The 23,596-nt window shown below is 49.7% G+C and overlaps 1 protein-coding gene across 1 annotated transcript in view; it reads right to left on the bottom strand.

Annotated features, from left to right (window-relative positions):
* The window catches only part of TRIM9 (tripartite motif containing 9), a 75,886-nt gene that overhangs the window by 31,176 nt on the left and 21,114 nt on the right, over positions 1 to 23,596 (bottom strand). The gene's annotated exons all lie outside the window — the stretch shown is intronic.

Here is a 23,596-nt window from a genome sequence, read left to right as displayed (position 1 = left end):
TGTCACACTGTGATCCCCCAGGTGCCAGTGCAGAGTTTTGGTTGAAAGAGACTTTAAGATCAATGAGTCTGACTGTTAACCCAGCACTGCTAAGTCCCCACTAAACCATGTCCCTCAGCACCACATCTACACAGCTTTTAAACCCCTCCAGGGATGGGGACTCCCCAGTTGCCCTGGGCAGCCTGTTCTCTCATGTCCAACCTAAACCTTCTTTGGTGCAACTTGAGGCCAGTTCCTTTTGTCCTGTCACTTGTTACTAGGGACAAGAGACTGATCCCCACCTGCCTCTGACCTCCTTTCAGGGAGTTGTAGAGGGCAAGAAGGTCTCCCCTCAGCCTCCTTTTCTCCAAGCTAAACAACCCCAGTTCCCTCAGCTGCTCCTCAAAAGACTTGTCCTCTAAACCTCTAGAGCAGGAGGTGAGAGGGAGGAGGTGAGAAAGCAGAGGGGAGCAGAGGGAGTGAAGGTGCAGAAAGGATACAAAGCCATTGGAGCACAGCACCTGCTGAGATGGTGCTGGGCTGGAATCAAGAGAAAAAGAACTGCTATTGAAGAGAGGAGGCAGCAAACCAATGGCCACTATTTAATGGCCCAGAAAATGACCTCGCTGTGGCTTCCCCAGGAGATGTTAATCACCCCAGTGAGTTCTGCATTTCCTTTGTGATTTATCGTGCTGGAGTCATTAGGATGTGGAGCTAATCAGCGAATGCATCTCAGAGACAAATGGGATTGCTCAGCCAGCTCAGCAGTCTCCCCAGCCCTCCTCCCTCCCCTCCTTGAGCAAAGGCTGGAGGAAAGCTGAGGTTGCAGCCTAAGCTGCTCCCCACTGCACGGTGGGGGGGACCCCAGGGACAACCCAACGCTGCCTTGTCCTCCCTGCTGTGCCCCTACAAAAGCCTCAATCACCCATCCCCATATTCACCCTCCCAGATTCAGAATCAGAGAATGGTGGGGGTTAGAAGGGACCTCTGGTGATCATCTAGTCCAACTCCCCTGCTAAAGCAGGATTAGCTAGGGCAGATTGCCCAGGAACGTATCTGAAGACATCTTTAAGCCCAGCCAGGTGGTTTGCTGAGAGTCAGGAGCTGCAGGGCTCAGGTTTTCTGTACCACAGATAATTAACAGACAAAATCAGCAGGAGTTTGTTATGTTTACAAGCTCCTCGTTAAAACTGCACCACGGTGAGGTGTTTTTTTCCTTTAATGGTGTCTTTGGAAGTTGTTTTTCCTATCCACATTAGTGTGAGAGAAGGGACTTTATGTCAACAGAACTCTTTGGAGGCTTTCCTAATGGGAAAGCAATTTAAATTTGCTCTTAATATTTCGTCAGAGGTTTGTCATGCCAGTGAGCACTGCCCATGTGTAGCTCCTTCAGCCTGGAAACCCTCAGACTTGAAGCACAGGGGCTTCCATGGTGCAGTAAGCCTTGAGCCTGTTCACAAAAAGACAGACATGGCCCATTGCCTTCAGAGCATCCCTCCCTGTAGTCCTATACTACATCCCCCCCTGTGGTCCTACACTGCATCCCCCTACTCACTCAGCCCTTCCCTCTGCTGCAGATTTTTCACAGAATGGTTGGGTTGGAAGAGGCCTTGAAGATCATCCAGTTCCAACTCCCCTGGCATTGATCACAGAATGATAACATCACAGAATGGTTTAGGTGAGAAGGGACCTTTCAAGGTCATCTAGTCCAACCGCCCTGCAGCCAGCAGGGACATCTGCAACTAGAGCAGGTTGCTCAGAGCCCCAAACAACCTGACCCGGAATGGTTTCAGGGATGGTGCAGCTACCACCCCCCTGGGCAAGATGTTCTCAATGCCAAGGGGCACTGCCAGGAAACTTAATTTTTTTCCATAATAATAAAGTTGCTGAGGTGCAAAGTGAATCACAGAATCACAGAGTAGTGACAGTTGGAAGAGACCTCTGGAGATCATCCAGTCCAATCCCCTGCTAAAGCAGGGGCACCCACAGCAGCTTGCCCAGGATCACAATGTCCAGGTGGCGTTGGAATCTCTCCAGAGGAGACTCCATAACCTCTCTGGGCAGCCTGCTCCAGGGCTACAGCACCCTCACAGCAAAGAAGTTTCTCCTCCTGTTCAGATGGAACCTCCTGGGTTCCACTTCGTGCCTGTTGCCCCTTGTCCTGTCACTGGGCACCACAGAAAAGAGTCTGGCCCCATCCTCTTTCCCCCAGCCCTCTAGATAGTGATTAGCAATCCCCAGCAGACTCTGCCCTGTCCCTTGTCCACAGGACAGACAGTGGGATGTCAGCCTCAGCATGCCCATCTCACAGCAACGTGCAGTAGGAACACTGACTGGGTACAGCCTGTGATGTAAATGTGGCACTTCTGAAAGGGTGGCCACAGGCTCCTCACTAGACACAAGAGCTCTAATATTTGGCTGTTTTGTTTTTTTTTTTCAGGAGGCTCCAAGCCTGCAAGTGTTCAAGGCCAGGTTGGATGGAACCTTGAGCAACCTGGTCTAGTAGAAGGTGTCCCTGTCCATGGCAGGGTGGCTGGAACTAGATGATCTTTAAGGTCCTGTCCAACCCAAACCATACTATGAATCTCTGACTCATGACCACAAGTTTCATGCTGATTCCCAGGAAGGGTTTCCATCACACCAAGGGCTCTCCTGGAGTGAAGACACATTCCTGGACACATCCCCTTTGAAAGAAACACCTGCCCAGCTCTCCTGTTGCATCCCTGCTGGTTCTGGCAGGAGGCACCCTGCCAGGGACTGTTTGCTGTAGGCTGTCCCAGTTAGCCCATTAAGCAAGGTTAATTAATGCTACATGACAGCAGAGCATGTATGGGAACTGGCAGGGACGTCCACGAAGGGCAGGCACGGTGACAACGTGATTCATAGCTGTATGGCACCCAAACACAGTCCTTCTGCTTTCTGTTACTGTGTTGATAGGTCAGAGGCTGTGGAGAGAAATTCAATGACTGATTGGGTCCATAAATTCCACAGGTACCTTCCATGACCCTTGGAGCAAACCCAAGCCTGTTGCTAAGGAGCAGGATTTAATCATCAGATGTGTGAGGCAGTCACAGGCTGCCACAAGTGTGTCATCTCCATGGAAGGAGCAGAAGATGGAGACTCTGGAGGAGTCCTCTGTGACAGAGCAGGGGGTTAGAAGGATCTCAAGCCTTGTCTCCCCCAGGTCCTGTACTAGATTGCAGGAAACAAGGTGCTGTTAGCATTTCTGACACATGCTTGGAGGGATTTTCCCTCCCTGTGAAAAGCTGGAATGCTGCACTTTGCATGGAATCATAGAAACAGGGAATGGTTTTGGTTGTAAAAGACCTTCATGATTATCAAGTCCAACTGTTAACTCAGCATTACCAAATCCACCACTGAACCATGTCCCTCAGGATTGCACCTACACAGCTTTAAAATACCTCCAGGGATGGAGACTCCACCACTTTCAGTACTTGACAACCATGTTGGGGAAGAAATTTTTCCTTATGTCCAACCTAAACCTCCCTCCTCTTGTCCTATCACTTGGCATTAGGGAGAAGAGACCAACCCCTGCCTGGCCCCATCACCTTTCAAGGAGTTGTAAGAGAGTGAGGTCTCTCCTCAGCTTTCTTATCTCCAGGATAAACAAAACCAAAATCTTTGGGGGGCTTCTCAAGGCTAGAAACTCCATTCTGGGGACCACTTTTCCCTCACAGAGAAAGTGATGGTGGATTGGGACCTCCCCTATGGGGATAGGCTGCAAGAGTTGAAGCTGTTCAGCCTGGACAATAGAAGGCTCAAGGGAGACCTTATAGCAGCCTTTCAGTACTTGAAGGGGGCACAAGAAAGCTGGGGAGGGACTTCTCACAAGGGCTTGTGGTGATAGGGTGAGAGGGAATGGATTGAATCTTGAGGAGGGCAGTTTTATACTGGATGTTAGGAAGAAATTCTTTACAGTGAGGGTGGTGAGACCCTGGAACAGGTTGACCAGGGAGGCTGTGGATACCCCCTCCCTGGAGGTGTTTAAGGCCAGGTTGGATGAGGCTTTGAGCAACCTGGAGTAGTTTGAAATGTCCATGCCAATGGTGGGAAGGTTGGATCTAGATGATCTTTAAAGTCCCTTCCAACCCAAACCATTCTGTGACTCTATGATTCTATGATGAAGACTCAGTGCCTTCCTGCATGCAGCAGGCCAGCTCACTCACACATGCTGGACCAGAGCTGAGTCTCATCCCAAGCTAGCACAGGGAGGGGAATTAATGAGAGTGAAATGAAGAGAAATCCCATTTAGCAGCATCTCAAACTGAAGTGAATTTGCTCTCTGTGGAAAGCTGGTCTCCTTTTCAATGCTCTTGTTTCAAGGCTCTCAAGAAGAGCCCTCTGTGATTCACATCAGCATTAATGGGTGCTAAGCATTTCAATCCCTGTCCCCAGAGCACTTAGGAGAGAATCCATCCCTTCTTTGTGCTTGCTAATAGCTCTGTAACCCTCCTCCCCTCCCATCCACAGCTGACAAAGGCATTTCTGTCACTCTTTGATTCTCCCTTGTACCAGAGAACGGATGGTGCAGAAGGCTGGGGGCTCAGGAGGGCTGAGCAGGCTCCAAGAAAGTGAGAAAAGCACCGGGTTTAACTCTGCATCATCTCTCAGGTGGAGCTGGCTTGGTTCTCCTCCTGTATAACCCATCTGCCAGTGATGGAGCTCCTCTGGGTCTACCTTGAGGCAAGCAGGGAGATGGGTCTGTTATTTCAGGAGGTGCTTGGTCCTGCTCAGCATTGGATGCTGGATTCTCAGAGCCGGCTCTGTGTGACAGCTCCATCTGGCACAGAGTGAGGTTCACCAGTGCTGATCACCAACAGGAGCAAGAACAGTTGCTCTCACCTCAAACCCCAGCTCTCATGCAGGCTCTGACACCAGATAAGATGCCTGGAGAATTCAAGACAGATACAAGTCTCCTCCTCCAATCAATGGAGAGGAGGTTCCTCTGCTAGCCAGATTGCTCTTCCACAGAACTGCCCTGCCTCCTCGTGGACCAACACAAGCTTTTATCATCCACAAGGTCCTGCAGAAAGGAGTTCACAGCTTAACTGTGTGCCATGTGAAAGTCATCTCCTCTGGGCTGCTGCTTCAGAGGCTATTTGCATCCAAGATTTCAGGTGACTGCACCTCCTTACCAACCACAGATGGGCTAGGTGCTCTCCGTCACCTCAGGGGAGGAAACTCACCCCAAAAGAGCTGTTGGCATTATGCTAAGAGCCCAGGACCTGCTGTGACATCCCAAGTGTTGCAACCACCCCCTGTTTCTTCTCACCTTCCAACCAAATCATCTCACAGCCAGTTTCTCTGCTGGAGCATCCATAAGGAGGTAACAGAGAAGAGGAACAAGGCATGACAAGAAGCTGCTCCCAGCTGTTCTGCTTGCACTCTGAAAAGCATGAGGAGCTGCCACAGATGCTGGAGTTGAAGTCATGTGCTTCAATCTTTTAATTAAAGTATAGGACCTACAACCTCTGAATCCTGAGGCAAGCTGAATGTATGTGATGCCTGACTAATTAAAATGGGATGTTTAATTAAAACTTGCATTCAGTCAGGGGGTTGATGAAGCTAAACTGCTGCTAATTGGCTTTTGGCTCCTGTCATGAGAGCCTGACTTATGGATCCAACACTGCCAAAGATAAGAACCAGGAGCTGAGCCTAGAGCTGCAGCCTGGGATGAACCTGACCCTAAAGAATGTGCCATGGAGCAAGAGGAGACCAGATTAGGCAGTGCCATGTCCCAGGGCTGGAAGGGTCTGGGTTGGAAAAGACCTTAGAGAACATTAGTTCCAACCTCTCTGCCACAGGCTAGGACACCTTCCACTAGACCTCACTTCTATCACCAGCAGTGTGGCCAGCAGGACCAGGACAAGGATTGTCCCTCTGTACTCAGCACTGGTGAGGCTACAACTCGAATTCTGGGTTTAGTTTTGGGCTCCTCTCTCCAAGAAGGGCACTGAGATGCTGGAGTGTGTCCAAAGAAGGGCAGTAAAAGGTCCCTGGTGAAGGGTCTGGAGCAAAAGTCCTGTTTGTGCACAAGGAATTTTCCTCCTGCAGCCTCCTTTCTCTCACAGAATCACTTTGTAAAAGACCTTACAGATCAAGTCCAACTGTTAAGCCAGCACTACCAAATCCACCACTAAGCCTTGTCCCTCAGCATCACATCTACACAGCTTTTCAAACCCTCTGGGGATTGGGACTCCACCACTGCCTTGGGCAGCTTGTTTCAAGGCCTGACAACCCCTTCAGTGAAATTTTTTTTCCTAATGTCCAACCTAAACCTCCCCTGGTGCAACTTGAGGCTGTTTGCTCTTGTCATATCACTTGCTACTTGAGAGAAGAGACCAACTCCCACCACCCTCTACCATTCCCCCCTGTCCTCATGCAGCAATACAGCAGAGTCACTGTGGGGAGCTGGACTAGGTGAACTCCAGATGCCCCTTCCAACCACTATCAGTCTGTGATTCTGTACTCCACAAAGCTGGCAGGGAGAATCTCCTCTCCAGAAGGGCCTGTGGACCAGGCCAGTGGAGAATCCAGCTGGGAAAAAGCTTCATATCCTCTGTACCAGGCAGATACAAGCTGGAGGAGACAATGCAGTGAGTTTTGCCCCATGCCAAGCCTCGAAGCCAAGCTGCTGCCTGCCAGCAGGTAGGATTTTGTTAAAGCCACTTATTGTTTGATAGTGTTGATAAGGTGCTGCTGCAGAAAGCAGGAATTGCTGCCAGGCCTGGCAGTCTGACATTTGGAGACCTTATCAGCTCAGCCCAGGCTGTCCTTATTTAGTCCTGTTTGCCTTGAGTCATCAGATCTCAAGGTGAAATCTTGCACATGGAAGTGCATCTGGCCATCCCTGCACTAAGGAGCCGCTCCAGGGTTATGGGTGCTTGCTAGGGGTGGGGAAGGCAAGGCAGGGTCTCCAGGAGAGCTTGGGATGTCACCATGAAGGACAAGTCTCAAGAGCTTGATTTAGATGCCCAAACAGCTGCCTGCTCCACACAAGCCTGGATGCCACCAGGCTGCTGTTAGTGTGCTGGCCTAACCAACCCCTGAAAGGAGGTTGTGGAGAGGCGGGGGCCAGCCTCTTTTCCCAGGTAAAAAGTGACAGGACAAGAGGAAACAGACTCAAGCTGCACCAGGGGAGGTTTAGGTTGGACATTAGGAAAAATTTCTTTCCTGCAAGAGTGGTCAAGCACTGGAACAGGCTGCCCAGGGAAGTGGTTGGATTCACCACCCCTGGAGGTGTTCAAAGAATGAGTAGATGTGGTACTTTGGGACATGGCCTAGTGGTCCTGAAGGTGCTGGGTAGAAGGTTGGACTTGATGATCTGAGAGGTCTTTTCCATCCTTAATGATTCTATAATTCTATGATTCAGCTTGTGTCTAAACCTGTCTGCACCATTCCAGAGCATCCAAGCTCTGTGCCTGTGGCATTGCTTTGCTTCCTTAGGATCTTCATCCTACCACATCATCTCCCCTATGCTCTGTGTGAGATGCTGATTGCAGCAACCAGCCAGGAGCCCCCAGTCCTGTCACTGGGGAGCACAGATGGCCCCAGCCACTGGCTTTGTTCACACAGACACTAGGGCAGTGTATTTCCTCAGCAGGCAGAACTGATTCAAAGGCTCCAGCCTGCAAATCAAACAAGCATAGATTCTTTTCAAGCATGACCTTGCTGAAACCCTTTCATTGCTTCCCATGTGGCTCTGGGACTCCCAAGCAATGCTGAATTCATGTTGAGTTTATTGTACCTTTTCTTTAGAATTGCAGGATCACAGAATGGGTTGGGTTGGAAGGGACCTTTAAAGGTCATCTAGTCACAGAATCATAGAATGGCTTGAGTTGGAAGGGACCTGAAAGATCATCTAGTTCCAACCCCACTGCCATAGGCAAACACCTCCCACTAGACCAAGTTGCTCAAAGCCTCATCCACCCTGGTCTTCAACACTTCCAAGGATGAGGTGTCCACAACTTCTCTGGGCAACCTGTTCCAGTCTCTCACAGTAAAGAACTTCTTGCTAATGTCTAATCTAAATCTACCCTGCTCTAGTTTAAAACCATTGCCCCTTGTCCTATCACCACAGGCCTTTACTACAGTGATCTGCACCCTGAGCAGCCCCAGGATTCAGGGGTTCTCTTTAAAAGGAGACTTCTCATGCAACTTCACCAAGTCCTGGAGCTGAGCATTAACCTGAGGACACTGCTGGAAGCAAGAGCCTTTTGGAAAACCCACCAATTATTCTCTTTGCATCATTTCCCTGTGCTAGGAGCAGCATGCATGACAGCACAGCTGGGATGGGTGGTGGGTGCCTTGGAGGACAGGTCATACATTGCTTCTCCCACTCTGACCCAGCAAAGTGTTTTACTCCTGCTGGGAATCCTTGTGCTCACTTGAACCTGTGGTTCCCCAGTTTGCAGACCTTCTGTGGCCAGGATAGCTTGTCCTCTGCAGCCTGCAATCATTTCTCAACATGCTTTGGGAGAAGCCTGTATGAAGAGGAGGACCTGAATCACTGTCAAGGGATCCCACATCTTCAAGGGGCAAACAATCAGGTATGAAACTGACAGAATCATAAAGGTTGGAAACATCAAGTCCAACCTTCTGCCCAACACCTCCATGATCACTAGACCATGTCTCAAAGTGCCACATCTACTTTTTTTTTTTTGAACACCTAAACTCCACACCAGAGGATACAACTGCCCAGTGGCCTGTGAGGTTACAAGCTTCCAAGAACTTGGGCTCACCAGACAAAGTTCTTAGATACCACCAGAGCTGCACTGACCTTCTGTCTCAAGCACTGCTGTGGGATCAACCTTGGCTTAGCTTAGCCCCCAGAAGAGGGTAGAGCTAGGACTATTCCTTGCAGCCTAGCAAAGGCCAGCTTTGCACACAGGGACAGTCAGTGTGGATCAGTTCATGGGTGGCAACTTGCTTGGCTGTCCTTAGTCCTTGGACTAAACAAATAGAAGAGGTATCTGATGTCCTGGGCTGCTCCTTGATGACAGATCCTTGCTGTGAAGATGTGTTGAAAATGCTCTGTCCTTGCTTTGATTTTTCAGGAAGAAGAAAAGCAAGCACCTAGTAATAGCCCTTTGATATCATCCCATTAACTCTTGGTTTGCTTCATTAACACTCAACAACAAAGCATCTCAGCTTCTCCTTGGCAAAACCTCACATATGTCCCTTTGAAATCCCAGCTACAGCTGCTGGCTCTGTTACAGGGATGCTGAGAAAAAGACAGCCTAAGGAAGGGTCACCCCTGCTCATGGGCCCATGGAGGGGTGAGCAATGTAAGAGTGAAAAACTGCTTAAAACATTAAAATACTGTGGAGTGATGGGTGCAGGTCTGTAGTGAGTCTATCCTGAGGTTCACTCTTTCCATATGCCAAGAGGAGATCCACTTTGGACTCACCCTTGCCTGGTCCTGCTTCAGCTGCACTGCATTAGGTGTGCTCCTGGAGAACATCAACCAGGTTGTGTGCTTGACAGGAGTCCAGGTCCTGCTAGAGGTCTGCACACAGACATCGGGGTGGAAATGCAGATACTTCCACATCCTGGTCTTGGGAGCAGCTCTCCCTCTGCCCTGGAGTGTTATTACCATGATCATAGAATCATTTAGACTGGAAAAGACCTTTCAGATCATAGAGTCCAACCACTAACCCAGCACTGCCAGGTCACCACTAAACCATGCCCCTCAGCACCTCATCTACAGGGCTTTGAAATCCCTCCAGGAATAGGGACTCCATCACTGCCCTGGGCAGCCTGTTGACAACCCTTTTGGGGAAGAAACTGTTCCTCATGTCCAACCTAAACCTTCCCTGATGCATCTTGAGGCCATTTCCTCTCGTTCTTTCACTCCTTACTTAGGAGAAGAAACTGACAGCCACCAAGATGATACTGATTGAGTATGGCTTCTTCTGTGATCTGATCCCCACTGAGAAAGCCATGGACTTTGCTAGTGGCTGGCTCATACAAGCAAAACCAGAATAAATTCCTTCCCATCACTCCTGCTGGGGCATCTGAGGACATGTCAGGCAGCAAGAATCTCGTCTCCCAGCTCTGAAGCTTATAGCTAGCCAAGATCCAAGTGGGATCCTCAGGTTCTATCTCTTCCCCTCTGGAGCACTCAAAGCCACCTTGCAGACCGAGGGTGGAAATCAGCACAGACTGGACCCTGTATTTGTGCATGACTCTCCTTTTTCTTCCCTCAGCCAGGCCTGCTGGAGATCCAAGGTCCCTCTCCCTGAATCAATGGACCCAGGGGCAGTGTCCTGCTAATGGTGAAGCTGCATGCTGGCCCTTGTTTCCTCTCCATCCATGTCTCTGCATCTCTGGAGCAGCTTTGAGGCTTCTAAAACTGGCCATCACTGGGCCCAGCAAGCCTGAGGTAGCCCACAACAGGCATGGGGGTCAAAGCCAAGCAGCTTTGCTGTGAGATCACAGAATTACAGACTGGGAGGGGTTGGAACACACTTCTGGAGATCATCTAGTCCAACACCCCTGCCAGAGCAGGGTCACCCACATCAGGATGCACAGGTCTGGCAGGTTTTCAATGAATCCAGAGATGGAGACTCTGCCACCTCTCTGGGCAGCCTGTTCCAGTGCTCTACCACCCTCAGAGTAAAGAAGTTCCTCCTCATGTTTAGATGGAATTTCCTGTGTTCAAGTTAGAGCCCCTTACCTCCTGTCCTGCCACTGGGCACCACTGAAAAAAGACTGGCCCCAGACAGACATAAAAGATGAATTCAAGGAGCAATTCACAAGAAGGCATCAAAAAAGCAGTCTTTGTTCACCATCTTCATCAGATTTATGACCCTTGTCACTGCTAAAAGCCAAGATGAGAGCTCAGGGAAGAGGGCTCTCCTCCTATCTGCATCAGTGATGGCCAAACCTTGACCTAAGACTGCCTTCACTGCCGACTTCATGCCTCCAACCACCACAACAGTGAGAGCTTTGTGAAGAACATCACCGACTTCACTGATCTGCCAGCTCTGTGGAGACCCTCCCACAGCCTGGGCACAGCTCCCAGGTACCAAGGGTGCAACATAAGGCTGGGCTTGTTTCCAGCCCCATAGGTGTATGCTAAAGGAGCACTCTTTGGGCTGAGGAGACACGTAGATGTGATGGATGCAGACACCAAAGTGATGTGTGCCAGCAACACAAGTACAGGCAGCTCCATGTGGTTTGCAGCGAGGCTGGTGGGAGGAAGCAATGAGATGTTTTGGCTGAAACTGTACCAAGGTGAAGGTCCTGATGCAAGCCAGTCCATCCAGAGCATGTAGCTCCCTTTAATGACTGTGCTGAGCCATATCTTGAGGAAAGCAACCATAACGAGGGCCAATTACCACCACTTGTGACCCACCTGGGAGCACACTGACCTACAGCTGCAACCATGCAGCTGGTGGTATTTCCAAAGCACCCTGGAAGCACAGGGCTCATTTGCTGTGTGTCAGTGTTGTTAAGCTTTGAGAGATGAATGAGGCTGGGGAGAAGCAGAGTACAGTTTGCATCACAGCAATGACTTCTCCAGGTTCCTGCCCCTCCCTGGCAAAGTATGGTCCAGCAACACAGAGGGTCCTGAGCAGGTGGAAATAGAATCACAGCATCATGGAATGGTTTGAGGTGGAAGTCCATCTAGTCCAACTCCCCTGCAGTCAGCAGGGACATCTGCAACTATAGCAGATTGCTCAGAGCCCCAAACAACCTGACCTGGGATGGTTCCAGGGATGGGGCATCAACCATGTCTCTGGGCAAACTGGACCAAGGTCTCACCACACCCAGCATCAAAAAATATCTCCTTTCTCTCTAGTCTGAATCTCCCTCCCTTGACCTGTCACAACAGGCCCTGCTCAAAAATCTGTGCCCCCCTTTCTTACTTGCCCCTTTAAGTACTAAAAGGTCACCAGAAGGTCTCCCTGGAACCTTCTCTTTTCCAGGCTGAACAACCCCAGCTCTCTTAGCCTGGTCTCACAGCAGAGGTTCCAGCCCTCCCATCACTGCTGTGTCTTCCTCTGGCCCCACTCCAACAAGTCCATGTTTTGGCTGTGCTGAGGACTCCAGAGTTGGTCCCAGTACTGCAGGTCGGGTCTCAGCAGAGAGAATCAGAGGGGCAGAATCTCCTCCTTCCCCAGGCTTATAGCTCCCCTGGACCAGCAGTAACAGCCAGGTCCCCAGGCAGAGGAGCTAGTTCTTTGCTAGAGCTGCATTTTTGCAGGTAGAAGAATCACACAGCTACATCCACACTGCTCCCTGGAGAAGCTGGGAACACACCATCCTGAACACATTCTTCCTTAAGCAGCTTGGTCTGTTGGGACGTGTCCCTGCCCATGGTGGTGGGGGGTTGGAACTAGATGATCTTTACGGTCTCTTCCAGCCGAAACCAGTCTATGATTCTATATTTGTGGAAAATTGACATTAAGCACCTTTTGGTCCTCCTCAGCCCTCAGAGGGTTGAGTGCTGGAGCAAAACCCTGTGTGCTAAAGGGCAGCCTTGAGGGCACTGTCACTGCAGCCACCGAAGCGGTTCCAGGGGCTCTGACCCTAGGGCAGATGGTGCCTCAGCTACACCCTGCTCCTGTTAGGCTCCAACCTGCTGAAAACTGGTTTCCCTCATGGCTGGAGGAGTCAGGGTGGACAGCACGTTGCCCTCTGCCCTGTGGTGCCTCCTCATCTGCAGAGTGGCATTCCTAGAGGGCACAGCTTCCTCCAGGCTCCTCCGCTTCTGACTGCAGCTGCTGCAAGCAGCTCGATGGAACGAGCAGAGCTGAATCCAATTAGAGAATCCGGAAACGAGCGAGGAGCTGGGAACATGGCCAGGTTGCTGAGAGCTCTGTGTGCCCTTGTGCCAGCAGAGGAGAATCACAGATGAAGAGGACAGTGTGCCCAGTCCTGCTCTGATTCACAGAATCTCAGTATGGTGGGAGTTGGAAGGGGCCTCTGGAGATCACCAGTCCAGCCTTCCCCCTGCTAAAGGAGGGTCACCCACAGCAGCTTGCCCAGGATCACAATGGCCAAGTGGGTTTGGAAATGTCTCCATAACCTCTCTGGGTAGCCTTCTCCAGGGCTCCAGTACCCTCACAGCAAAGAATTTTCTCCTGTTCAGATGGAACCTCCTGGGTTCCAGCTGGTGCTCATTGCCCCTTGTCTTGTCCCTGGACACCACCGAAAAGAGTCTGGCCTCATCTTCTTGCCTCCTACCCTTTAGCCATTGATCAGCATTGAGAAGATCCCTCTCAGTCTTCTCTAGGCTCTCTGCATGTCAGAAGGAACTGGCTCATCAAACAAGATTTTCCACATCTCAGTGGAAATTCATAGAATCATTTTGGTTGGAAAAGACCTTTAAGATCATCAAGCCCAACCATTACCTAGTTCTACCAATGCTGCTGCTAAGCCATGTCATTCAGCACCACATCTCTGAGGCTCTCAAACACCTCCAGGGACAGGGATTCAACCACCACTCTGGGAAGCCTGTTCTAGTGTTTGAGAACCCTTTCAGTCAAGAAGTTTCGTGTAGCATCCAACCTAAACCTCTCCTGGTGTAACTTGAGGCCATTTCCTCTTATCCTGTCACTTGTTAATAGAGAGATGAGATCAACCTCCACATGGGTCCAACCTCCTTTCAGGGAGCTGTAGAGAGCTAGAAGGTCTCCCCTCAACCTCCTTTCCTCCAGACTAAACAATCCTGATTTCCTCAGTCCCTCATTATTACTGTTTTTAAAAGTAATAGGCTCATTGCACAGCTCTAATTAGAGGAAAAATCAATTAAGAGAAGCAGACACTGCATTTCCTGAGGAGGCTGCTCAGCAGCAATCTCTACTGCAGCTGATCCTCCTTACATCACTGCTCCTTATGGCATTTCCCCTTCATTCTGAGTAAGTCTCCAAGCCCTGGATTCCTCTTTTCATGGTGTATGAGACATAAGAGAATAGGTATTAGGCATTCAACTTGTGTTCTGAGCTCCTGGGCCAGCTATAAATGTTGTCCCCCACTGATGGTGCTGAGGTCCCTTCCAACCTAGGCCATTATATGAATCTATGAACATCTAGCTATGGTCAAGCTTGCCAGCTCCTTCCAAGGACTCTCATGTGCCCAAGATATGAAGACCAGGATGTGAAACAGTGCTGGTGGTGTGGTCAGTGTTAATTATACACATGATGCAGCAAAACTTTGTCCCTACTTCAGCTCATTGCTGCAGTGTGTTGAGGATGGGTGAGTCACCATACAGCTGCATCCATGTGGAAGCAAACCTTTCAAGTTGTGCCCTCCATTCTCCTGGCAATATCCTCCCACCATTTTTCTTGTGGAATTCATGAAACCCACCTGTGCACTGTGACAATCCTCAGTGAACAGCCCATTTCCCCCAAGGTTGGACTCAGGTTTGTTGGTGATCAGGGCAGAGATTTGGTATCTCTCACCATGAAAGAAAAGCAAAGCACCAGCAACCTGCTGTCATCTACCCAGCAACATCCCTTAGGCCAATGTTCCACTTGACCTTCCTTCTCCTTCAGGCTCAGGAAATGCCAGAGAGCCGCAGGCCATCCGGAAGAAAATGAGCTCCCCAGGGATTGCTATGAATGCCCTATTTATGCAGAACAAATGAGCACCAGGAGAAGGATGGACAGAAAAGGTCAAGGAGCTTAAACCACATCCAATTAGGTCAGTAACAACTGGAGGTTGAGGTCTGGCTAGTTTGGAACAGCACAAAATCCTGCTGCATAGATTCATAGAATCGTTTTGGATGGAAAAGACCTCCAAGATCATGGAGTCCAACCATCAACCTAACACCACCATGGCTGTTAAACCACGTCCTGAAGTGCCATGTCCTGAAGTGCCAAGTCCACAACGTTCCTGGAACACCTCCAGGGACAGTGACTCCACCACCCCCTTGGGCAGCCTGTTCCAATGTCTGACCACACTTGCAGGAAAGAAATTGTTCCTAATAGCCAACCTAAACCTCCCCTGGCATTAAAAAAATATGGGGGTCATTCCTGAAAGGTGGTGGAATCTTCTTTCTTGGAGAGATTCCAAACCTACCTGGACATCTTGGGCAGCATGCTTTAAGTGAACCTGTTTTAGCAAAGGGGTTGAACTACATGATGTCTAGAGGTCCCTTCCAACTCCTACCATGCTGGGATTCTGGGATTCTGTAAATGGTGAGGAAAGTCCCACCAGGAAAATGTTGTCTACTTAGATCTTGCTTTTCTCTATGCTGCATGGAAAATGTTAGCAAAGACTCAGGTTACAAGGACAGGAGCCAAGATCTGTGTCCTGTCTCAAATAAAGGTGCTATGTGAACAAATGAGCAGGCAAAGCTGACAGGGAATCAGCACACCCACCTTCTGGGGTACATGTGGAATCACGGAATGGTTTAGGTTGGAAGGGACCTTTAGAAGACATCTAGTCCATCCCTGCTGCAGTCATCAGGGACATCTGCAACTAGAGCAGTTTCTCAGATCCCAAACAACTTGACCTGAAATGGGGCATCTACCACCTCTCCGGGTAGCCTGGGATAGTGTTTCACCACACTCAGCATCAAAATTTCTCCCTTCTCTGTAATCTGAATCTTTCTCTTTTTGTTGAAACCATCACCCCTTGTCCTGTCACAACAGGTCCTGCTCAAAAGTCTGTCCCCAGCTTTCCTTTAAACACCGAAAGGCCATCAGAATGCCTCCCTGGAGCTTTCTCTCCTCCAAGCTGAACAACCCCAACTCTCTCAGCCTGTCCTCACAGCAGAGGGTTCCAGCCCTTCCCATCATTGCTATGGCCTCTTCTGGCCCCACTCCAACAGGTCCATGTCTGTGCTGTGCTGAGGACTCCAGAGGTGGACACAGCCCTGCAGGTGGGGTCTCAGGTTAGCACAGGAGCACATGGATGCCAAACCACTGCTGTGTGCAAGCACCAAGCATCTTCCTCTATGCAGCCATCCATGTGGTCCTGGCATTGTCCAATATCCAAGAAGGTGCACATTGAAGATCTCAGTCTGTCTGCCTTACAATTATGCTCCATCTGTCTTCAATCCAATTACTGCCTTCCCACTCAGTCTGCCTCTGTGGTTGCTCACACTTTAGTCTCTTCCATCTTGTTATTGCATTAAGTCTTTAAATCTGATTACTTTGTTTGGAGTTAAATTTAACCCTGATTAACTGCAGAAACAATGATTCTCACCAGTCCCAGCCCAAACACAGGAGAATGGCAATGGGGCAATTCCTCCTTCTGCAGTGAGTGAAATGAGTGCCACAAAAATGATGCAAGGGCTGGAAGTCCTCTGCTGCGAGGCCAGGCTGAAGGAGTCAGCGTTGTTCAGCCTGGAGAAGAGAAGGCTCCAGGGAGACCTTCTGGTGGCCTTTCAGGGCTTAAAGGAGCTGATCAGAAAGCTGGGGACAGACTTTTGAGTAGGGCCTGTTGTGACAGGACTAGGGGTGATGGGTTTGAACTAGAGGAGGGAGATTAAGACTAGAGAGAAGGAAGAAATTATTAATGGTGAAGGTGGTAAAACTCTGTCCCAGGTTGCCTAGCAAGGTGGTAGATGCCCCATCCCTGGAACCATTCTAGGTCAGGTGTCTGGGCCTCTGAGCAACCTGCTCTAGTTAAAGATGTCCCTGCTGACTGCAGGGAGGTTGCACTAGATGACTTTACAAACTATTCTGTGATTCTATGACCATCCTTTTCTCTTGTCCTGTATCTCTGAACAACCATTTGTGTGCTGTAGTCTGGCACAGTCATAACCAGGTTTGACAGCTGGCCAACATCTCGACTTTGCCTCAACATTTAATTGCCTAGAAACGCATCCTTCAGATCTGAGCTGTGCTCACTGAGGCACCAAGGTGAAGGAATACATCAGCTGGCATTCAGTGCACTCATGGGGGCTGGCCAGAGTGCAATAGCATTGCCAATGATGACCATGAAGCCCCAACACAGAGGGCAGCTCAATGAAACTGCCTTCCTACTAAATGTAGGAAGACCTACTCATAGGAAGGCCTGGAGTCTAAGCCCTGCTCTACCATTAGGCATCAGTATGATGCTGGACAACTCCTCCAGTCTCCTGACATTGTAGATTAGAAAGCTCTAGGGCAGATGGGTAGTGGGTGAGCACTCCACCTAAGGAGGCCTCATGTGCTTCATAGGGAAACATAGAGACAGTCCAGAGGAAGCTATGATGGTGCTGAGGAGACTGGAGTATCTCTGGGAGAGAGAGACCTGCGACTCTTTAGCCTGGAGAAGAGCAGCCTGAGAGCAGATCTCTTCAGTGATGATCAATATTTACAGGGTGAGAATTAAGAGGATGGGGCCAGTGACAGGATAAGGGGCAACAAGCACAAACTGGAACCCAGGAGGTTCCATCTGAACATGTGGAGAAAATTCTTTGCTGTGAGAGTGCTGGAGCCCTGGAGCAGGCTGCCCAGAGAGGTTGTGGAGTCTCCTTCTCTGGAAAGATTCCAAAGCCACCTGGCCATTGCGATCCGGGGCAAGCTGCTGGGGGTGCCCCTGCTTTAGCAGGGGGGCTGGACTGGATGATCTCCAGAGGTCCCTTCTAACCCTTACCACACCTTTCCACCACGGGCAGCCTGCAGGCAGACACCACGTGGGTCACAGAGCCTCAGCACCCTCGCAGCTCTGCGCAGCTCTGCGCGCTGCCTGCCCCGTGCAGGACCTCACCACCCATCTGAACCATGCTGGCAAGGCACCATGGCTCTCAGCAAACTCAGCCCAGTGCTTCAGCAGCAGCTCCTCATTTCACAGCCCTTTGCCTCTTTGGCTGCTGATCAAAATTGGGATTTTACAGAACATCAGGAAGCGCTCCCGGGCTTGGCCAAAGGCAGGTTTTCAAAGGCACAGATGGGAGATGGCATCTCATTGCCTTCAGCTATCACCACAGAGGCCTTCCCTGCAACAGGAGGAAGCATCTATGTCCTTCCAGCATCTCCACAGAGTGAGGCTGCATCATGGCCTTGCAGTCAACCCATCTGCTGGCATTTCACACTGAATCCTCAAGGACTGCAGACTCTGCAGACTCCGAGGATGTGCTGGTGTACCCAAAAGCTTGTCTGCCTTTCCCAGCTGAATTAGCCTATGAAGAAAGTCTCTCCTCTCCCACTCAAATCTTAACTTGGGGGCATCCTAAGTCCAGAACTACAAGACTCTTGCTTTTCTGTACACATTCCTTCTGGCTATTTGCACTCAACCATCGCCTGCTCTGGAAGAAGGGTAAATTTAACCACATTTCCACTGCCAAACTTTTTGCTGCATGGAAATACAAAGCCTACAACCAGCTGCTGTAGGCTTGAAGACCATCACAATCCTCCTCTCCAACATCCTCTTGTCCTACCTGCATATGCTCAGCTCATCTGTTCTTATCACTGTGGTCATTCCAGCCACTCTCCATGTGCTACAACCATGGTTTGAACTGCCTCAATGTCTGTGTGCCATCCACCATCACTGTTCTCCAGCTGAGGCTATGCTGGCATGATTTCCTCTACATGAAGGACAGCTCACAGCATACTTCTGGAGTGTTTCTCATGCTCTCCTCTGAGGTCTTCAACTCACTGCACTGCATATGGGACTTGACCAAACAAATCTCTGGGCACTGTCATCACAACAATGATGTGAGGGCTGGAAGCCCTCTGCTGTGAGGCCAGGCTGAGAGAGTTGGGGTTGTTCAGCCTGAGAAAGAGAAGGCTCTGGGGAGACCGTCTTGTGGTCCTTCAGTACTTAAAGGGGATGATCAGAAAGCTGGGGACAGACTTTTAAGCAGGGCCTGTTGTGACAGGACAAGGAGTGATGATTTAAGCTGAAAGAGGGAGATTCAGACTAGAGAGAAGGAAGAAATGTTTACACTGAGTGTGGTGAGACACTGTTCCAGGTTGCCCAGAGAGGTGGGAGATGCCCCATCCCTGGAACCATTCCCAGGTAAGGTTGAACATGGTTCTGAGCAACCTGTTCTAGTTGCAGATGTCCCCACGAACAGCGGCAGGGTTGGGCTAGATGACCTTTAAAGGTCTCTTCCAAACCAAACCAATCTGTGATTCTGTGATCTCTTTAGGAAATACACCATTACATACCCAGCCTTGAAGTACACAACAAACCTCTGGAACAGGCTGCACAGGGAGGTGGTGGAGTCACCATCACACACTGGAGGTGTTCAAGAAACAACCAGAAGTGGTATTTCAGGATATGGTCTAGTGGTCATGAAGGCGTTGGGTAGAAGGTTGGACTCAATGATCTTAGAGGTCTTTTCCAACCTTAGTGATTCTATGATTTTTAAGAGAATGTGGGCTCTGTGTTCCTGTTTTTCCCTCAAGGATGCTCTTGGCCAATGCTTCCAGGCTCGAGTTTAACGGTGAGTGCCCAATGAGCACACAAGCCAAACATGAAATCTCCTGAGATGTTCTGCGTAACCAGGATGCCCAGAGCCAGCAGTGAAACGTGCTTCAGGGATCTGAGCATTCCCAGCAGCTGTCCCAAGCTCTCCCCCACTTCTCTAGGAAATAGCAACAAGTTCCAGATCAGCTTCAAGCTGCCATGGCTGAGCCATGGGAAATACTCCTCAAAACAGCCATGTCCTGCCACTTAAGTACCTTGGAGTGAGCTAGAGCAGATATCACTGTAACATGCACAGCTGCAAGGTGGGACTGCTCAGGAGTTGTTTCACCATCACACCTGAGCCCTGGGCCAGTGGGGCAGCTGCCCTGGGCACAGTGGAAGGCAAAGCCCAGGAGCCCATCTGACATATCCAGCCTGCCTGTGCCAGCCAGTCTGCTCAGCAGAGACAGAACCAGAGCTGGAAGAGATCTGCTGTGCTAGCAGTCACTGGCAGCCAAGACTTCATTAGCACAGAACATCAGTAAATGATGATTAATTTTATGCTTTCAGCTTTTAATAAGATGGTTGGTATTCACACAGCAGCAGCAGGAGGAGGAAAAGAAATCAAAGAATTGTTCAGGTCGAAAAAGATCATCAAGTCCCACTGTTACACCAGCACTGCCAGGTCACCACCAAACCATGTTCCTCAGCACCACATCTACACAGCTTTTAAATCCATCCAGGGATAGGGACTCCACCACTGCCCTTGGGCAGGTCCATTCCAGGCCTTGACAACCCTTTCCATGAAAAAATTTCTCCTCATGTCCAACCTAAATCTTCCCTTGTGCCACTTGAGATCATTTCCTCTTCTCCTGTCACCTGTTACTTGGAAGAAGAGACCAACTCTTACCTGGCTCCAACCTCCTTTCAGGAAGTTACAGAGCCAGAAATTCTCCCCTCAGTCTCCTTTTTTTCCAGACTAAGCTACCCTAGCTCCCTCAACTGCTCCTCACCAGACCTGTTTTTCCAGACCTTTCACCATCTTCATTGCCTTTCTTTGTATCCACTCCAGCACTTCAATGTTCTTCTTGGAGTGAGGGGTCCAAAATTGAACCCAGTGTTTAAGGTGCAGCCCTATCAGTTCTGAGTACAGGGGGACAATCACTGCCCTGCTCCTGCTGGCCACACTATTGCTGATCCCGGCCAGGATGCTGTTGGCTTTCTTGGCCACCTGGGTACACACTGGCTCATCTCCAGCCAGCTGTTGACCAACACCTCCAGGTCCTTTACTACTGGGCAGTTTCCAGCCGCTTTGCCCCAAGCCTGGAGTGTTCATGGGGTTGTTGTGACCCAAGTGCAGGACCCAGCACTTGGCTTTATTAAACCTTATCCAATTGGTCTTGGCCCATCAATCCAATCTGCCAAGATGCATATGGATTGACTGGCCTTTCTGTTTCTTTCCTTCCCTTTTCCAACTGCATAGGAAACTGCTCTCTGGACACCACTACTTTGCCTTCAGCCATGAGCTTCTGTCAGACTCCAGCCAGCCCAGGCAATAGAGAAGGAGGTTTTGGCATCACCAAAGCATTTCTTATGCCTAGGAAGTTGCTGGGACTATAGGCATGCCATCAGTTCTTGTGTCACTTTAAAGAAGCAGAGGCCAGAAGGACTTGTCCCAGGTTGAGCTTACTTGAGAAACTGTCTCCTTCAGTCATTGCTGCTTAGTCTGGGTCTTATGAGGTCCCTTCTAATGAGAAGTTTTCTATGACCAAAGCTTAAAAAAGAGCCTTCTCCTGCCACAAACATCACTGCCCCAGCAAAGATGCTCCCACCTCATTGCTCCACTGGGATTTCAGTGTGGGGGCAAAGCAGCTCCATGCTCTTCAGCAGAACAAGGCCACTGCCAAACCCCTTGGGCTTCATGTAGTCCTACCTCTGCATATGCAATTTCTCTGAGAGAAATCTCTTTCTGCTCTCCAAGAAGAAAACCAAGAGTGGGTGCAAGAGAGGTCAAAGGGCAGGCCCAAGAACCAGGATTTCATATTTACTTTGAAGCACTACTTTAGAAATACTTCCCATCACCATGGATACTGGGGCACTGCGAAGGCAACACTACAGCAGAGGCAGAGATGCTCAGGTGGCTGCTGTCAGGAAAGCACTTAGAGCAGAGCAAGAAAGCTCAGATCTCACCTCAAGGTCTGGAAAAACACAGTAAATCCAGCCTGTCTCCTGTTAACTCCTTCCTCCAGGCACTGGAGTCTGAGCCCCTACATCTGGATCCAAGCTTTGCACGTTGGAAAGGCTTGGATTTGGGATTACTCTTAAAATGCGACACCAATACAGACTGTATTTGGTGCTGAAGACACCCAAAAGACTTCAGAGGATGGAACTAGATGATCTTGAAGGTCCCTTCCAACCCGACCCTTTCTATGAATCTATGATTTTCCAGGAGAACAAAGCACAGAGATAGGCACAGAGTGACAAAAGCACTCGACGGCAGCATGAGACTAGGAAGGGTGTAGGCAGGGGAGGACGAGAGCTATTGTAGGGAAGGCTAACCAGATGAGCTAGATGGATTACAAGACGACTGTAGACCCATTAATAAAAAAAGGAGAAAGAATAAATCAATAATTCTGGAAGAGCTGAGATGTCTTAAAGAAATTATTCTTTAATAAGAAAGGACATGTGGCTAATTAGGAAGTAATGAAGAACTTGTCAGCGTATCTGCAGAGAGCGAGGAGGCGAGGGGGACTCCACACCCAGAGCTGAAGAACATCTGAATCACTGGAGCTGAGCAATACATCTTCTTGGCATGAGGAAAGCAGTTAATGGGATCCCTGAATCATTCATGATTATTTATGAAGAACTGAGGAATCCAGGAAGTACCGAGGGATGGGAGGGGGGATAATTCACGTTTGCTTCAGTAATAGCTTTTTTTTTTCCTAGGGGGAACAAAGAAAGGCTCTCAAGACCTTAAAGGAACACCAGCCCAAGGAGAAAAGGAGTCACAATAACAGCACAAAATATCCTTCACAGAAAGAGTGGCCAGGCATTGGAATAGGTTGGTCAGGGAGGTGTTCAAGAAACGTGTGGACGTGGCACTTCGGGATATGGTTTAGTGGCCATGGTGGTCTTAGGCTGATGGTTGGACTCAGAGGTCTTCAACAATTCTGTGATTCTATAAACAGCTCTGAAAGTCTCTAGAGAATAATATCTGGAGGGGGGCCAGAGAAGGGCCACAAAGATGATCCAAGGGCTGGAGCACCTCTGCTATGAGGAAAGGCTGAGGGAGTTGGTGTTGTTCAGCCTGGAGAAGAGAAGACTCCAGGGGGACCTTAGAGCTGCCTTCCAGTTCCTGAAGGAGACCTGCAGGAAGGCTGGAGAGGGACTTTTCATAAGGGTGTCTAGCAACAGGACTAGGGGGAATGGTTTTAAGCTGAAGGAGAGTAGGTTTAGATTGGATCTTAGGAAGAAGTTCTTCAGTACAAGGGTGGTGGGACTCTGGAATAGGTTGCCTGGAGATGTTTTGGGTGCTCCCTCCCTGGAGATATTCAAGCCAGGCTGGATGAGGCCTTGGGCAACCAAGTCTAGTTGAGAGGCATCCCTGCCCATGGGAGGTGGGGGTTGGAGTAGATAATCTCTAAGGTCTCTTCCAATCTAAGCAATTCTATGATTCTATGATGTCCTCAGTGTAGGAAAGATCCACCAGGATGTTGGACTGTCACATCCCCCAGCAGCAAGGGCATTACCAGTAAGGACAGGATAAATGAGTCCAAAGGGCGTCCAAGCTTTGCCCACCTGGCCCATGCTGCTTTGGATGGCCTCAAGAAACTTGCCTTCTGCAAGGACTTCAGATGTGTGGTTAGGATCTGTGCATAGCCAGCTGGTCAAGCAAAGGAGGCCACCACGGGCACGGGAGTCTAAAGCAACACAATCACATCGTGTGAAGGAGCAGCAAATAAAGGTTTGCCAGCAACACTGAGAGTAGGAATCAAAGTGGAACTAAGATAACCAGAAGACCTGTGGCCAGCAGGTGGAGGGAGGGGATTCTGCTGCTATGCATCAGTCTGGTGAGACCCCACCTGCAGTGCTGGGGCCAGCTCTGGAGCTCTCAGCACAAGAAACATATGGACCTCTTGGAAGATCAGAATATTCACATATCACCGCTAACTAGTGTGAAATGAAAGGGGATGCTTGGGAAATAGCAAAATAATAAAAAATAAAAATCAGTGTGCAAGAGAGTCTGTGCCTTCAAGGCATGGATCTAGCTCCCCTGTGCAAGGAAAGGGCCTTCTCAGCT

Source organism: Indicator indicator, chromosome 4 (assembly GCF_027791375.1).
Source record: "Indicator indicator isolate 239-I01 chromosome 4, UM_Iind_1.1, whole genome shotgun sequence".
NCBI classification, from domain to species: Eukaryota; Metazoa; Chordata; class Aves; order Piciformes; family Indicatoridae; genus Indicator; species Indicator indicator.
The sequence above is the reverse complement of the archived record's forward strand: the minus strand, read 5'-3'. Positions and strand labels throughout refer to the sequence as shown.